An 18,522-nucleotide genomic window follows, 5' to 3' on the forward strand; every position below is an offset into this window, starting at 1 on the left:
GTCGAGATACGCCAAAAGGAGGGAGAGCCCTTAAAGGAGTACATCCAGCGTTTCATGCGAGTAGCGGCTGGAGCCAAAACACTAGGTGATGAGGGAAAGATGATGGCCCTAACTGCTGGGGTTAGGCGCCATTCTCCCCTCTAGAACAGCCTAAGAAAGAATGGGGTAAAGAGTACCTAGGAGTTTCTTGATCGAGTTGATCGTTACATCAAGATCGGGGACGCGATTGCCAATGAGGGGAAATCGCCTACGAAGGACAAGGGACCAAAGGAAGATCCCACCAAAGCCACCAACGCGTCGGATAAACCCAATGGCAACGGCAAAAGCAACGGGAACAGAAATGGTAAGAATGGTGGAAAAAAGGGCGAACAATGAGCCATCAACGTTCGAAAATGAATGCCCCAAAGGCAATAGATACGAGCTGAGATTCACCAACTATATGGCCCTTGTCGAGAGTAGAGCAGAGGTCTACCAGGAGACCAATGCCAATGTCCCTTATAAGCGACTAGCACCTACAAGGAAGGATATCTCCAAGAGAGATACAACAAAATTATGTCGTTTTCACAATGACTACAAACATGACACCAATGAGTGTAACCAGTTGAAGGACGAGATTGAGTTCCTTATCAGATAGGGACACCTAAGGAGGTATGTACGACCCACATGAGGGTCTTAGTGAGAGTCTCAAGGAGGCAACGAACAGGCGTCTACACACCAATGCTCGCCACCTTTACAGCCTCCTGTGGCAAGTACGTTATTCACCATCTGTGGCAGCCCACACCTTGCAGGAGACAGTGGGAAGGTAAGAGAGTGATACGCTCGGACCTTACGCCACAACCAGGACATCGAGATGATGAGTGTGGAGGATCGGGCACCTAAAAAAGCTCGAACAGAGGATGAGCTGATTACCTTCTCTGAGGATGATGCTCAGCATGTTCGATTCCCACATTCAGATCCGCTGGTCGTGGACGTCCAAATTGCCAATATGATGGTTAAGAGGGTGTTGGTTGACACAGGGAGCTCAGTCAACATCTTGTATAAGTCTTCACTGGAGAGGATGAAGTTGTCCGTCAAGGACCTAGAGCCGTGCAACCAAACCATATATGGTTTTTCTGGTGAAGGGCTCGTGCCAACAGGGTCGATTAGGCTCCCCGTTACAGTAGGAACTGCTCCTGCAAATAGGACATTACTCACTACTTTCATAGTAGTTGATTGTCCTTCTGCGTATAATGCTGTAATTGGGAGGCCTATTCTGGTCGACCTGCGAGCTATAACCTCGGTATGGCATCTTGCCATGAAATTCCCAACTGACGCAGGGGTAGGTTGCGTATTGGGAAACCAACGAGAAGCGAGGGAGTGCTACAACGCCTCGATATATAAGGCAAAGAAAGGTGGATCGAGGGAAACCGCCGGAAAAGAGTTGCAAACGACCAATGAAGTACAAACCCAATCAGGTGATTGTGTCACCAAATAGGGTGTTGCCTAAAGTGAGGATAGAGATTTGGATCCTCACTTTGGGGATTGTGAAGAAGAAGTAGGACCCATCGAGGACCTCGAAGAGGTCCAACTCAATGAAGCAGATCCGACCAGGGTTGTGAAAGTCGGTAAAAACTTAGAGACAACAGCAAAGCAAAAGCTGGTGGAATTTTTAAAGATGAACTAGGAAGTCTTTGCCTGGTCGCATAAAGACATGGTTGAGATAGACCCGGTAGTTATCAGCCATGTCCTGAACATAGATAAAAGTTTTCCACCAATACAACAGAAAAGAAGGTTGCTCGACAAAGACAGATCAAAAGCTTTGAAAGAAGAAGTCGAGAAGCTAAAGGAGAACGGATTCATCAGGGTAGCATTTTATCCATCATGGGTCTCTAATCCCGTACTAGTTCCCAAGCTGAATGGCAAGTGGAGAACGTGTGTGGATTTCACAGGCCTTAATAAAGCCTACCCTAAAGATTGTTTCCCACTCCCTAGGATTGACAAGTTGGTCGATGCCACTACAGGACACGAGATCCTGTCATTCATGGATGCATACTCCGGGTATAATCAGATCAGTATGCATCCACCTGATGAGGATCACACTAGCTTTCAGACCGATACAGGGCTTTACTGTTACAAAGTAATGCCCTTCGGTTTGAAAAATGCTGGTGCGACTTACCAGCAACTAGTCAATCACATGTTCAAGGAGCTGATCGGTACAAACATGGAAGTATATGTTGATGACATGCTGGTTAAGTTGAAAAAGACAGAAGGACACATAGGGGACTGGCAAGAGTGCTTCAACGTCTTGAATAAATGTCAAATGAAGCTGAATCCCCTCAAGTGTTCCTTCGGAGTTGGATCAGGGAAATTCTTGGGATTTATATTAATCTCACGAGGAATTGAGGCCAATCCTAAGAAGATCAAAGCCTTGGTCGATATGAAATTGCCAATAAAGATCAAAGATGTTCAAAGTTTAACCGAAAGAATTGCTGCTCTAAGTAGATTTATCTCCAAATCGACGGACAAATGCATCCCATTTTTTAATCTACTTAGAGGCAACAAGAAGTTTGAATGGACAGAGGAGTGCGAGCAGGCTTTTTAAGCTTTAAAGACGCACATGTCGCAGCCACCAATTCTATCAAAGCCGGTTGATAAAGAAACCCTGTTCATCTACTTGGCAATCATAGAATATGTTGCGAGTTCTGTTCTAGTAAGAGAGGAGGAGAATGTGAAAAAGGTCGTGTATTATGTAAGCAAAAGGCAAATAGGAGTAGAACTGCGATATCCACCTATTGAAAAATTAGCCTACTGCTTGATTTTAGCCTTCAGAAAGCTGCGGTCGTACTTCCAAGCTCACTCAATTACAATTTTAACCGACCAACCTCTACGACAAGTTCTATAGAAGCCATAGGCCGACTATTAAAATGGGCGGTGGAACTTGGGCAGTTTGATATATCTTACTTACCACGAGCAGCAGTAAAAGGACAAACGTTGGCCGACTTCATTGCAGAGCTTACTGGGCTTCCAGACAGTGAGCAGACAGAAGTGCCTAAACCTCAAAGCCAAGCTCCCTCATGGAAGTTGTTCACGGACGGTTCTTCTAATGAGCAGCAGGCTAGAACCGGAGTGATTTTGATAACGCCTGAAGGGCATCGATTTCACTGCACGATTAGATTCGACTTCACAGTTTCTAACAACGAAGCCGAGTATGAAGCTCTGCTCGCAGGTTTACGGTTAGCCAAAGACATGCACATAAAATCGCTTGAAATCTACAGTGACTCCCAGTTAATGATTAATCAGATCATTGGAGAATACCAAGCCAGGGGTCTGAAGATGGTCGCTTACTTGGGTAAAGCAAAGGATCTGTTGGCACGGTTTGAAAAATATACTATCCAGCAAGTACCTCATGACTAGAATTCAAACGTTGATGCTTTGGCCAAATTAGCAAGTACCAAGGATGTTGACACCCTGAATATAGTACTTATTGAATGGCTGTCCGCGCCAAGCATCCAAGTAGAAGAAACCTCTCTGGTGATCCAGGCGGCAGATACATGGATGGCACCTTTCGTGGAGTACTTGACGCATGGTGTGTTGCCTACGGACAGAAACAAAGCCAGGACTCTTCAACGGAAGGCTACTAGGTTCATTCTGGTCAACGGAATTCTATACCGAAGAGGATACTCTGTGCCGCTCCTCAGGTGTATTTCAAAAGAAAAAACCAAAGAATTAATGCGAGAGGTCCATGAAGGTTTCTACGGAGATCACGCTGGGGGGCAGAGTTTATCAAAGAAAATCCTAAGGCAAGGGTACTTCTGGCCAACAATGAATGAAGATTTGATGGAATTTTTGCGAAAGTGCGATTAGTGCCAGAGATTCTCCAAAATTCTATGAGCAGCCCCTAATGAGCTAAAACAGATGCAAAGTCCGTGCCCATTCACTGTAAGGGGTATAGACCTAATTGGATCTTTGCCCACAGGGAAAGGCGGTGTCAAGTACGCCGGTTGATTACTTTACAAAGTGGGTTGAAGCTGAGCCACTTGCAACCATAACGACCAAGAAAGTGCGGGACTTTGTGGTCAAGAAAATAGTGTGTCACTGTGGATTGCCAAGAAAAATTGTCTCAGACAATGACACGCAGTTCGATAGTGATCTGTTTACAAATTTTTGCGAGCGACATGGAATTATCAAGAGCTTTTCTTTAGTTGCTCACCCTCAGGTAAACGGACAAGTCGAGGCAGTCAATAAAACGCTAAAGGATACCCTGAAGAAAAGGCTTAAGGAAGCAAAGGGGCCATGGCTAGAGCAATTGCCTGAAGTCCTCTCGTCATACAGAACATCCCATCAAACAACAACCAGCCATACTCCATTTTCCCTAGCTTATGGATATAAGGCTATGTTGCCTGTTGAATTAGATCTGCCATCGCATCGTAGGATGACATATGATCAAGGCTCTAATAACCAGTTGTTAATGGAATCTTTAGACTTGGTCGATGAAAAGCGCGAGCAAGCCCAACTCCGAGTAGCAGCTTACCATCAAAAGGTCGCCCGGTATTTCAATTCTAAAGTACGTGAAAGGAAACTTAATGTAGGAGATCTAGTACTAAGAAGAGTTTTCCTCAGCACCCACAATCCGGTTGCAGGAGTACTCGGACCTAACTGGGAAGGACCGTACCTGTAACGCCCTGGTTACCCCAGGACAGTTACTGTGAATAGTGAACCAGAAATTTGACACGCTACCCGAGTCCTTTGGTTAAAAATGTGTTCTAAGTGTTATTAACAGGCTAAGGTGAAAAACCAATAAAAAGGAAAGGGTATATTTCATTAAGTATATAAACTGCTCATGAGCTATTCAAAACATTTACAAGTTGTTTACAGTACAAAATGGCCACTACTGTTTCAAATTTACAATCCCCGCCGACCTAAGCGGCAAAAATAGGGTGAACCCCCTAGTTCCCCTGAGAACTCCTTGGCGGTGGTGGTCAAGCGGCCGCATATGTACACAACACCACCTAAGCTCTCCACTCAAGGTTGGGTGAGCTTCTCTTTCCCTTTACCTGCACCACATAGCTCCCGTGAGCCAAGGCCCAGCAAGAAAACACAGTATAACATGATATAATATCAACAATGATCATAACAGTCATTCAGGACTTTCAGTCCAAACAAATAGGTGACAGTCGCAAAAGTCAATAGAATGGGGGCAGTTCCCTTTAGCCATGTGATGATAGGGTAACCAAGGCTAAGCAAATAAGTGAGCATTTCATTAGCTTAAACAAGATAGGTGCATGGTGATTAGTCACCAACATAACCTTCCTCGTGACTCTAGAGTCATAACTATGGAACATCATTCCCTAGCCATGTAACAAGCAGTCACATGGGCTTTATGCCCTGGCTCTCAGTAACTCTTCTTAGACTAGCCAAGCGCTTATAAGTTCATCGACCTTAGAGTCGGTCCAGCATTAATGCTATAGAGTCATTCAATGCTGATATCGATTAGATCTAATCTTTATTCGGCCCTGCGTTCAGAATGCTTATGCCGTTTCTGACCTTTAGGTCAGTGTCCCTGACTGGTCAGTGCCATATACAAGTAATCAACATTCACTAGCATTTAACATGCAATCCATGTCCACATTTATCAGTCAACATGCCTCAATACAAACACGCATGTCACATATACACAGGGTGCAGTTTTCTTACCTCTGGTTCGAGTGAAAATTAATACAAGAACGACCCTTCAGAACGATCAACCTTTTAATTCCTTGACAGTCACCTCAAACTTGAGATTAAACCCCCTTCAACGAATGAACCAACCCTATGAACTCAGCTCCTTGATTTCCTAGCTTGATTCCTCACTTTGAGCTCAAAAACTCCGAAGGAAGACAAAGAGAAGGTGATGTACGGGAAGGAGAATTCTTTGTTCTGTTTTGTTCTATTTTCTACAGCCAACTAAAGCCTCATATAAATCCAAACCAAATGACCTAAATGCCCCTAGGTCATTTAAGGTTTCTAAAGTCATCCCAAGGGTAAAATCGGCATTTTCCACCTATCTCGTTAATCATAAGTAACGCTCTCCAATTCCCGCTAATCTCGATAATCTCAAACACCAATAATTCATATATCGTTACCCTATAATTCCCGGTAACGCTCTAATCATTAAAATCACCCCGAGACTCACCCCGAGCCCCGAGCTTAAGCCTGTTATGACCAAACCGATAAATTGTATTTAAAGATCGTCTCATGCCGAATAACTCGAACCAATCCACATTATAAATGGGCCTCACAATATATCATTGACATGCAAACAAATATACAATTATGCCCTAAACGGGCCAAATTACCAAAATACCCCTGTAAACAAGTGTGGACCCACATGCATGCATTTAACATAATATTATAATATAATTCTCATAAACATGCATAAATTCATTTAATGGCATAATTAAACAGTTATGGCCCTCCCGGCCTACTAATCTAGCCATTAAACCATATTAGGGATTCCGGGGCATTACAACTATCCCCTCCTTTCAGAAATTTCGTCCTCAAAATTTACCTGAACAGCTCGGGATACTAACTCCACTTATCTGACTCCAGCTCCCAGGTTGCTTCCTCGACCTTGCTGTTCCTCCACAATACCTTAACCAAAGGTATCGTCTTATTCCTGAGGACTTTATCTTTTCTGTCAAGTATCTGAACAGGCTGCTCCTCAAAGGAGAGATCTGGCTCTAACTCCAAATCATCATAGCTCAAGATATGACTCTCATCAGATACATACCTCCGAAGAGCAGATACATGGAACACATTATGCAAGGCCGACAATGCTGAAGGCAAAGCTAGCCTGTAAGCCACCTGACCAATCCTCTCCAGGATCTCAAATGGACCTACAAACCTAGGACTCAGCTTGCCTTTCTTCCCAAACCTTCTCACCCCTTTCCATGGCGAGACTCTAAGGAAGACATAGTCTCCCACCTGGAACTCCATGTTCTTGCGCTTGGGATCTGCATAGCTTTTCTGTCTACTCTGAGAAGTAAGCATCCGAGCTCTAATCTTCTCAATAGCCTCACTGGTCCTCTGAACTACCTCAGGACCTAAGTATCTCCTTTCACCTATCTCATCCCAATGAATGGGGGATCTGCACTTCCTATCAAAGGCAGATACTTACTCCAAGATCCACCAAAGTCTAGCACACATGCCCGCAGCATGTCTTCTAATATCTGGATCGTCCTCTCAGATTGCCCATCTGTCTGAGGATGATAAGCAGTACTGAACTTCAACTGTGTACCCATGGCTTTCTGTAAACTCCCCCAGAACTTGGAAGTAAAAGTAGGGTCCCGATCTGACACGATCGACCTAGGCGTTCCATGGAGGCGCATGATCTCTCTCACATAGAGATCTGCATACTGATCAACTGTATAAGTAGTCCTCACTGGCAAGAAGTGAGCTGACTTGGTGTAGTGATCCACTATCACCCAAATAGAATCATGCTGACCAACAGTCATGGGTAAGCCCACCACAAAATCCATCATGATGTCTTCCCACTTCCACTCTGGGATATCCAGAGGCTGCAATAATCCTGCCGGCCTCTGATGCTCAGCCTTGACCTGCTGACATGTCAAGCACTTAGCCATATACTCTACTACATCTCTCTTCATCCTCGGCCACCAATACAATGATCTCACATCCTGATACATCTTCGTGGTGCCTGGATGCAAAAAGAAAGGTGTAGTATGAGATTCATCCAAAATCTCTCGCCTCAAAGCAGTGCCTAACGGAACACATATCTGCCCCTTGTATCTCAACAACCCCAAATCAGACACTGTATAATCTCTGGATGCTCCAACCAAGACATCCTCTCTAATCTTGATCAACTGTGGATCACTCAGCTGACCCTCTTTAATTCTCTCTAATAGTGTAGACTGTAGCGTAATATTGGCCAACTGGCCCACCAGCAACTCTATACCAGCTCTGGTCATATCATCTGCTAACTCTCTGGCTATCAGCCTCATATCATGAATCTGTCCCGGACCCTTCCGGCTTAAAGCATCAGCTACCACGTTGGCTTTTCCTGGATGATACAAAATCTCACAGTCATAATCTTTTACCAACTCCAGCCAACGCCTTTGTCTCATATTAAGATCTTTCTGGGTGAAGAAGTACTTCAGGCTCTTGTGGTCTGTATAAATCTCACACTTCTCTCCATAGAGATAATGCCTCCATATCTTTAAAGCAAAAACCACAGCCGCCAACTCTAAATCATGAGTAGGATACCTCTTTTCATACTCCTTTAACTGACGAGAAGCATAAGAAATTACCTTCTCTGATTGCATCAAAACACAGCCCAAACCCTGATGAGAAGCATCACAGTAAATCACAAACTTCTCCTGATCTGTCGGAAGACTCAGAATTGGAGCTGTAATCAATCTCTACTTTAGTTCCTAGAAGCTGTTCCCACACTAATCTGACCACACAAATTTCTGACTCTTGCGTGTCAGCTCAGTCAAAGAAGTAGCAATCTTTGAGAATCCTTCCACAAAACGCCTGTAATAACCTGCCAATCCAAGGAAACTTCTAACCTCAGAAGTATTCTTTGGCCTTGGCCAATCTCTGACCGCTTCAATCTTTGCTGGATCTACTTTAATCCCCTCCTTACTGACAATGTGCCCAAGAAAGGATACATGAGATAACCAGAACTCACACTTCTTGAACTTTGCAAATAGTCTGTGTTCTCTCAATCTCTGTAGAACCAACCTCAGATGCTGCTCATGCTCTGACTCAGACTGAGAATATACCAGAATATCATCAATGAAGACAATCATAAACTGGTCCAGATAATCCTTGAACACTCTGTTCATCATATCCATGAAAGCAGCAGGGGCATTAGTCAATCCAAATGACATAACTAGGAACTCATAATGCCCATACCTGGTATGAAAAGCAGTATTCGGTATGTCTCCCTCCTTGACCCTCAACTGATGATAACTAGAACGAAGGTCGATCTTAGAGAATACTGTCTTACCTTGCAACTGATCAAACAGATCATCTATCCTTGGAAAAGGATACCGGTTCTTAATTGTCAACTTATTCAGTTCTCTGTAATCAATACACATCCTCAGAGAACCACCCTTCTTCTTTACAAACAGAACTGGCGCACCCCAAGGTGAAAAACTAGGTCTAATAAAACCCAAATCCAACAGCTCTTGCAACTGCACTTTTAATTCTTTCAACTCAGCTGGGGCCATTCTGTAAGGCGCTCTAGACACTGGCTCCGTCCTTGGTGCCAGTTCTATAACGAACTCAATCTCTTTGTGTGGTGGCAACCCTGGCAAATCTTCTGGAAACACATCCAGAAACTCACAAACAAGTCTAGTCTCCTCTGGTCTCACTGGCACGACCTGGGTGGTATCAACCACACTGGCTAAGAATCCAATGCAACCTCCTTGCAATAATTCCCTAGCTCTTAATACAGAAATCAATGGTATGCAAGGTCCATGCACAGCACCAACAAACACAAAAGGACCCTCACCTTCAGGTTCAAAGGTGACCATCTTCCTTCTGCAGTGAACGATTGCCCCATACTTCGCTAACCAATCCATACCCAATATCATATCAAAGTCAGTCATAACCAACTCTATCAAATCCACTGACAACTCTCTGCCCTCCACTATCACTGGAAAAGATCTGACCCATCTCCTGGATACCACTAACTCTCTAGTGGGTAACAAAGTACCAAACCCCACAGCATAAAAATCACAGGGTCTACACAGTCTATCAATAACACTACTAGCAACAAAGGAATGTGTAGCACCAGAATCAATCAATACATTATAAGCGGTTCCAGCACTAAGAAGCTGACCTATAACAACTGAGGGAGAAGCCTCAGCTTCTACTTGTGTCAATGCAAACACTCGAGCTGGGGTCGAGCTGTCCGCCTTCCTGGGTTCTTCTTTTCTTGCCTTAGGGCAATCCTTTTTAAGATGACCCACTGCTCCACATGAGAAGCAGGCCCTTGCCCTACACTCTCCCAAATGATGCCTCTTGCATCTAGGACATTCGGGATAAGACTTCCAGGCTTCACCACCACCTGGACGACCCATAGAAATACCACGGGGCCGCCTATCAGGACCTGGAACTGGGAAGGTGTCAGGAACCTTCCTCTTCTGATCACTGGGGCCTCCACCCCTACCAGAACCCACAAATGGAGGACCTGGCCTCCTGAAATCCTTTCTGGCTGCACTGTCACGCCAGATCTTGATCTCTGCACTCTCAGCTGTGAGTGCCTTCTCAACCACCTGTGCATAGGTAGTAACCCCTGCCACAGTGGTGATACGTACATCACGGGCTAATCTAGGCTGTAGCCCCTGAAGGAATCTCTCTCTCCTGGTCCCATCAGTGGGCACCAATTCCTTGGCAAACTTTGCCAAGCGATCAAACTTCAAGGCATACTCAGTGACTGATAAACCTCCTTGAAGTAGCCTGATAAATTCCTCAGCTTTTTCTGCCCTGATGGCATTATTATAAATATTTCTCATTAAACAGAGTCTGAAACTCTTCCCAACTCAGGGCATTTACATTTCTGGTCTGGGTAATCACCTCCCACCAAATCCGGGCATCCTCCCGAAACATATAAGTGGCACAGGCCACTCTCTCATTACCAACCACCCTCATAAAGTCAAGGATAGTGGTAATCATACTCATCCACTGCTCTGCCTTGGCAGGATCTGCACTGCCTTCAAATACAGAAGGTTGTTGCTTCCTGAACCTTTCATAAAGAGGTTCCCATTTGTTTCCAACCTCAGGCAACTGCCCAGCTGCTGGCACCGACACAGAAGGTGCCTCTGAAACACTGGCCACTACAGGCACTTGCTGTTGTCTTAGGAGACAAAGCTCCTCTCCCTGTTTCAACACTGTTGCCTGCAAATCATCAAACAACTGCTGCCAGTTTGCAGGAGTTGGCTGTGGAATCTGGGATTGGTCATTCTCTTGACCCTGGCTGTTATTATTCTGTCATGGATCACTCTGGCCAGCTGACATGTCTGTCTTCCCTGGATTCATTCTGTCACTGATACCTTACTGAAACAATAATCAATACAACCAGTCAGGTAGTAATAACTAAACCTCTTGTCGCCTTACAGTCCAAGAACAAGCAGACAATTATCATATTCCACAGTCATACAAATATATGAGCAGATACATGTTTATAGCATTTAGCACTCACCATGTATCACATAATAACTCATAAACAACCACACTAATAAGTATGTTCCAACAATCTCAGTACTAATTAGCACACATTTGCTGAGAATATAATATTTCAGGGCACAAGTTTAACATGGTGTCTCATGCACACAGGTAAAGCATATATACCACATTTAAGAAGTTATACATATAACCACATAAATATTTACCAAACCATGAGTCGAGCTTGACTTCAGTGATGTGTGTACATGCCCAGCCAGTCTACAGGAACCTTAACCTTGGCATTGCTCTGATACCAAGTTGTAACGCCTTGGTTACCCCAGGACAGTTACTGTGAACGGTGAACCGGAAATTTGACCCGCTACCCGAGTCCTTTGGTTAAAAACATGTTCTAAGTGTTATTAACAGGCTAAGGTAAAAAACTAATAAAAAGGAAAGGGTGTATTTCATTAAGTATATAAATTGCTCATGAGCTATTCAAAACATTTACAAGTTGTTTACAGTACAAAATGGCCACTACTGTTTCAAATTTACAATCCCCGTCGACCTAAGCGGCAAAAATAGGGTGAACCCCCTAGTTCCCCTGAGAACTCCTTGGCGGTGGTGGTCAAGCGGCCGCATATGTAACCTTGTGTAACCTTAGCTCCCGTGAGCCAAGGCCCAGCAAGAAAACACAGTATAGCATGATATAATATCAACAATGATCATAACAGTCATTCAGGACTTTCAGTCCAAACAAATAGGTGACAGTCGCAAAAGTCACTAGAATGGGGATAGTTCCCTTTAGCCATGTGACGATAGGGTCACCAGGGCTAAGCAGATAAGTGAGCATTTCACTAGCTTAAACAGGATAGGTGCATGGTGATTAGTCACCAACATAACCTTCCTCGTGACTCTAAAGTCATAACTATGGAACATCATTCCCTAGCCATGTGACAAGCAGTCACCTGGGCCTTATGCTCTGGCTCTCAGTAACTCTTCTTAGACTAGCCAAGCGCTTATAAGTTCATCGACCTTAGGGTTGGTCCAGCATTAATGCTATAGAGCCATTCAATGCTGATATCGATTAGATATAATCTTTATTCGGCCCTGCGTTCAGAATGCTTATGTCGTTTCTGACCTTTAGGTCAGTGTCCTTGACTGGCCAGTGCCATATACAAGTAATCAACATTCACTAGCATTTAACATGCAATCCATGTCCACATTTATCAGTCAACATGCCTCAATACAAACACGCATGTCACATATACACAGGGTGCAGTTTTCTTACCTCTGGTTCGAGTGAAAAAAAATACAAGAACGACCCTTCAGAACGATCAATCTTTTAATTCCTTGGCGGTCACCTCAAACTTGAGATTAAACCCCCTTCAACTAATGAACCAGCCCTATGAACTCAACTCCTTGATTTCCTAGCTTGATTCCTCACTTTGAGCTCAAAAACTCTGAAGGAAGACAAAGAGAAGGTGATGTACGGGAAGGAGAATTCTTTGTTCTATTTTGTTCTGTTTTCTACAGCCAACTAAAGCCTCATATAAATCCAAACCAAATGATCTAAATGCCCCTAGGTCATTTAAGGTTTCTAAAGTCATCCCAAGGGTAAAATCGGCATTTTCCACCTATCTCGTTAATCATAAGTAACGCTCTCCAATTCTCGCTAATCTCGATAATCTTAAACACCAATAATTCATATCCCGTTATCCTATAATTCCCAGTAATGCTCTAATCATTAAAATCACCCCGAGACTCACCCCGAGCTTAAGCTTGTTATGACCAAACCGATAAATTGTATTTAAAGATCGTCTCATGCCAAATAACTCGAACCAATCCACATTATAATGTGGCCTCACAATATATCATTGACATGCAAACAAATATACAATTATGCCCTCAACGGGCCTAATTACCAAAATACCCCTGTAAACAAATGTGGACCCACATGCATGCATTTAACATCATATTATAATATAAACTCATAAACATGCATAAATTCATTTAATGGCATAATTTAACAGTTATGGCCCTCCCGGCCTACTAATCCAGCCATTAAACCATATTAGGGATTTCAGGGCATTATAGTACCAAATTGAAGAAGTCCTCCATCCAGGCACTTACAAACTTGCTCGCTTAAATGGAGATCTCATTCCTCGATATTGGAATGGAGAACATCCACACAAGTACTATCAATAAATAATTCTTCTTAAAGAATGGCTTGTATTAATTTTACTTTTTACAAGTTATGAACAAGGGTTAGTCATTTTTGTGACTGATTGCTTATAAGTATAAGATCATTTTATTGATCACTCGTATAAACACGATTGTCCATCTATTAGGAGAAATAAAAGGGACTGTGCGCAGCCAGTCAATCTTGCCAAACTATTGTATTTATTACAAGTATTTGCTCATTACGTGTGTTGTTTTGCTATATTATCATTTTAAAATTTCTACTACGAGCAGCAATATTCGAACAGGTCCTAGTCAAGGCAAGTGACCGAGGACCTAAAGCTCCTCAATCACTTGGGGGGCATATAAGGTATCTAGTAAGCAAAGCATATCAAAAGGTATGTAAACACATGAGCAAAATAAGTGAAAGCATGCTAGGATACTTAGAGTATTTTTCAACATTTTTGTTATTTTGTTAAATCAAACCAAAGTACTATGTTAAGTTCGGTCATGCGAACAGATGTTATAATAAAATGCAAGTATTATAATATCAAAAATGAATCCCTTTACACCACGAGCAGTCTCTGCTCGGATGTAATTATTTGTTAAAAGGAAAAAAGCTGCCCATGCAGCAATAAAGATAAAAATTGTCTTTACACCATGACCCTTAGGTCGTGTATCTCAAAAAAAAAAGTTAAAAAAAAAAAAGAAGATAGAATTATGAGGTGGCCGGAGGATCCTGCGGAGGCTCTTGTTGCTGTTGGTCGACAGTAACTCCAGCATCTTCCCGGGCGCCCTCAATGCTTGTTGCAAGAGAGATCTTGGGAGACCCTTGAGTATTTTCTTCTTCTAAGCGAGCAACACACCTCGCCAACTCTGCCTCCCTTATAAGACCTGGTAGATACGAAAAGTTGGCATTGGGATAGCATCTCCAGAACATATAAAAGCATTCGAACGTCGCCCCCTCGTAGTGGTTGCGGGCGTTTGCCTCCTCCAGGGCAACAGTCTCCTTGCGGCTAATCTCCAGCTCCGCTTGCAGCTTGTGGGCTTCTTGATAATTCATAAGCGAGGCCTCTTTGTACAACTCCTTGGAATCGGTGATATTGGTAATGCTTGCTTCCTTCTTCTTCAACTCCTCTTCGAGGGAGGCGAGTTTGGCCTCAGCCGTTTGCTGCGCCTCAGTGTTGATCACCTTGAGCGCCTCAGAATGCTTCGCTTAAACTTCCTTGAGCTGCTCGGCGTGTTTAGCTTTGATGGCCTTAAGCTGCTCGGCATGTTGGGCCTCGGCTATGCCAAGCTGATCACTGAGCCTTTTTTCAAACTGGGCAGCCAGTGTCCTCGAACTCCGCTAGCCGGAACTCATGGGGAGAACTCCCTGCGATCAGAAAGAGATAAAGCTATTAGTGAGAATAAATTGACGAAGAAAATTAGCAAAAGTATGGTAAAAATGGCGACTTACAACAAGCACTTCATTCAGTGCACGGTTAAAGACCTGATCGACTGCCATGGAGCCAGTCTCTTGGATTGCCTCTCAGCTGCGGCGGTGCTTTGTTATTTTGGTCAGCCTGTCTTTGGCTGAATTGAGCACCACGCTCGTGAAATCTTCACTCGAGGCTTCTTCTCAGCGACCAGCAGGCATGTGGTCGGTGAAAACTGGGGGAGTGAGGTCAGCAGGAGTCGCAGGAGGAGTCTGTTCGACTGGAGTTGGGGGATCTTGATTCACAGGAGTTGGCGAAGTTGTCTCTTTTGTGGGAGTTGGCGCAGGAGGATCCTCTGTTCGAGCCCTCTTCGCGGAGGGGTTGCTGCAACCTTCCCCAGGCTGGCGCTTGCTGGACTTTTTCTTGCTCACCAATTTGGCATACAAGTCAAAGGCTCGGTCAGCAGGCATGTCTGCAAGGGAGAAACAAACGAACAGTCAGGCAATATAATAAAAGGAGCTTGCTAAGTTAAGGAAACAAGGGCAAAGAAATTAAAAGTATAATACCCGAGCTATAATTACTGTTCGCTACACTATTTACTTTACTAGTGCTACACTCACTCTCTGCCCTGAAAAAGTCTGAATTTAAAGTAGGGGCGTATTTAAAGTTGTCGTCCTCGTCAAATAAGTTACAGGGAATAGTCAAACTATCTAAAAGCGAAAAATCAGTACCGTTCTCGTCCGATGATTCAAGTATAGGCTCGAAAGCCTTCTTCTTGCCCTTCCCTAAAGGGACTGAAGCAGCAGTAGGTCACGGGGCGCCGGATGGTTCATTGATGGTCACTCATGTTGCCCTCCTCGTCGCGGGTTGTGACACATCTTGTTGTTGTTCGGGGACTTCTCCGCCGGTGGCACTCCCCGCTGTGGATTCCCTCACATACTGGTGAGGTGCCAGAAGGCCGACTAGCCTCAGGTTGGCCTCTGTGACCAGCTCTTTGACGCTTTTTTCTACGTTGGTCATGCTGGCCAAAAGTGTCGCTCGTATCTCCATCTCTGGAGTAGGAGCTGGTCGTAGCCATGGACCTGAACGACATAAAAGTTCTAGTAAGCATGTGGGAAAGCTAAAAGGAATTTAAGCGGCCAGTGAATAAAGAATTTACCTCCTTCAATGAAGGCCAAGTTGTTGGTGACCAAATCTGTGGTTAAAAAGTACTCCTGGAAGTACTTTCCTACATTGGATTTGTAGGAGGATTCACTTAGGAAAACGCGAGTCGATTCCTGGTGGCTGAAATAAAAAAACCCCGTGTTGTTCTGGTTGGGGTTGGAATTGAGATCAAACAAGTAGTTGATCTCATGAGGTGTGGGAACATGCCACTTTTTATGGTTATAGAGGATATAGAGAGCAGAAAGCGTTCTATACCCATTTGGAGTTATTTGAAAGGGAGCGACCCCAAAATAATTGGGCACTCCCTGGAAAAAAGGACGGAGAGGCAAGATTGCTCCCGCCTCGATGTGGTATCTCGACCAGGCACTGAAGGCGCCACCAGGCAGGTTTTCCCGCTGGTCGATGGTGGGTTTGAATAAAGTTACCCCAGGAAGTCCGTTCTTCCTGAGGTAATTGGTTAGCATCCTAGCAGTAATATTGCTATGGGGCGCAACGTACCACTCGATGTCTGGTCGAAGGATGTCTCGGGGTTTGGCTTTTGTTTGGATTCCTGGCTCAGGAGTATTTTCAAATCGACTGCTAGTCGAAGGAATTTCAACCAGAGGAGCAGGCTGATTTGCTTGAGGGTTGGTTGGTTTCTCTTTCTAGGCGGTGGATTTTACTCTACCCATGTTTGATAGACTGGTCGAAGGTCTGTTGGATGGGGTATGGGAAAAAGGAATCCCCGGAATGAGTAGCAATGGTTGTTCTTCATCCTCGAGTAGGTCATCATCGATTGGCCTTTCACCTCCCCACGGATCGTGCATGAAAATATGCGAGCAGAGAAGGGAAGATGAGAATCTACGGCCCAAAAGATCAAGAGGTGTAAAAGAGCTAGGATAACATTGCTCACGTATAAAAGTTAGACTTTTATACGACCAGCAACATTCTAGCAGAAACACTAAGTTACATACGAACAGTTTGGAAAATGGATCAAAAAGCAGAAGTGAAAAGCTTTTAAGGAAAAACTTTTTCGACTCTGAAGGGGCGAGAAAAACCCAGTTTTTCTACAAGCTTAAAAATCGAATTTTTACTTCAATTTTACGCCCTAAATTCATAATCCTAACTACCAAACTGATCCTTAACCCCCGCAAAGTATTATTTCAAGCTCAAATCTACGTGCCTGTTTACCTTGAAACAAATTTTTTCAAGAACAGTCAAAAGTACTCAAGAACTCAGGAAGTCAGAATAAAAAATAGAGATAAAACAGATATTGCATGGCATATCAACAACTGGAAAGTTTGAGAAAAGTACTTGTATAAAAGATGGAGTAGAGTTATGAGACTAAGTCGATTTGACTGGGCAGGAGGTTTTGCGCCTTGTTCTTCGGTTTTCTTGAGGTTAAAGGTAAAATGTAAAAAGTGAAAATTGATTCTAAAGGATTATTTATATTAGTCGAGGAGCAGTTACCGAGGTAATCATAAAGGGTAACTTTTCAAGGCATGGGGAAGTGTAATAGTCGTCAAACCACTTTTGGGAAACCGGAAAGACATGATTAGTTGCCTTTTTCGAGAAGGCATGGACGACCCTGACAGATTTGATAGGGCATGCGAGGGTCGGTCTCTTAAGTTTACTTTATGCTGGTCGCAGTAAAATAAACTTGGGGGGCAAATGTTTACCCAAAAATGGCTCCTGATGATGTGGCAATAATTTCTTACACGTGGTTGGCACGTTGCAGTTCTGAGTGAAGGGTTCTTGTTCGATCATCGACCAGATAATTGTTGGTTTGTCAAGTCTCGCGGTTAAGTTCGACCAGTCTAGTCTCATACTTCCATTTACTTCCTTTGAGATACGCAATCTTGTAATAATTATATTCATTATATTTCCTTTTATTACCTTAATACGCTGATCTTAATTATAATTAAGGCCCATTGGCCCATGTAACCCCCTTAAGCCTATAAATAAGAAAGAGAAGGCTCAAGGAAGGGACTTTTGAACCTTTAGTCTTTGGATTCAGAGATAAAAGCATAGTTATCCACTAGAAATTGTAATGCTCCCAAGAATTGTGGAACTCAAGAACCCTAGTTCTTTGATCACAATTTTGGGATTCAATATCAATAAGTACACTAAGTGGACGTAAGTCATTACCATCCAATTAGGGCCGAACCACTATAAATCACTTGTGTCACTTTCTTTTCATTTGATCCTCTTCTTGTTTTCATTTTTGTTCTTTGTCGTTATTTTGACTCCGTGTCGTTGGCTGAACCAAGGGTCAACACAGAGTAAAACTTCAAAGGTTAAGCTAGAATCCTTACCTCAGATATGGATTGAATCCCCTGAATTGCTGTAACACACTTCTAAACCCTCAAGCCTCAAAATCCTCAAGCTTTAATTCTCCTAATTTGCCTCAAAATCCAACCAAGAGAGAGATAGTGAATGATCGAGAGAGAGAGAAGAGAGCAACTCTGTTTTCTACCTTAACTCCTTCTACAACTTACCTTAGTCAAGCCTATCTAAAGCCTAAAATGACTAAAATGCCCCTAGGGCCAATCTAATCCCTCAAAGCCACCCAAGGGCAAAGTTTTCATTTCCACCTACCCCGTTAATCATAATTAACGTCTTCCAATTCCCG

Source organism: Humulus lupulus, chromosome 2 (assembly GCF_963169125.1).
Source record: "Humulus lupulus chromosome 2, drHumLupu1.1, whole genome shotgun sequence".
Lineage (NCBI taxonomy): Eukaryota > Viridiplantae > Streptophyta > Magnoliopsida > Rosales > Cannabaceae > Humulus > Humulus lupulus.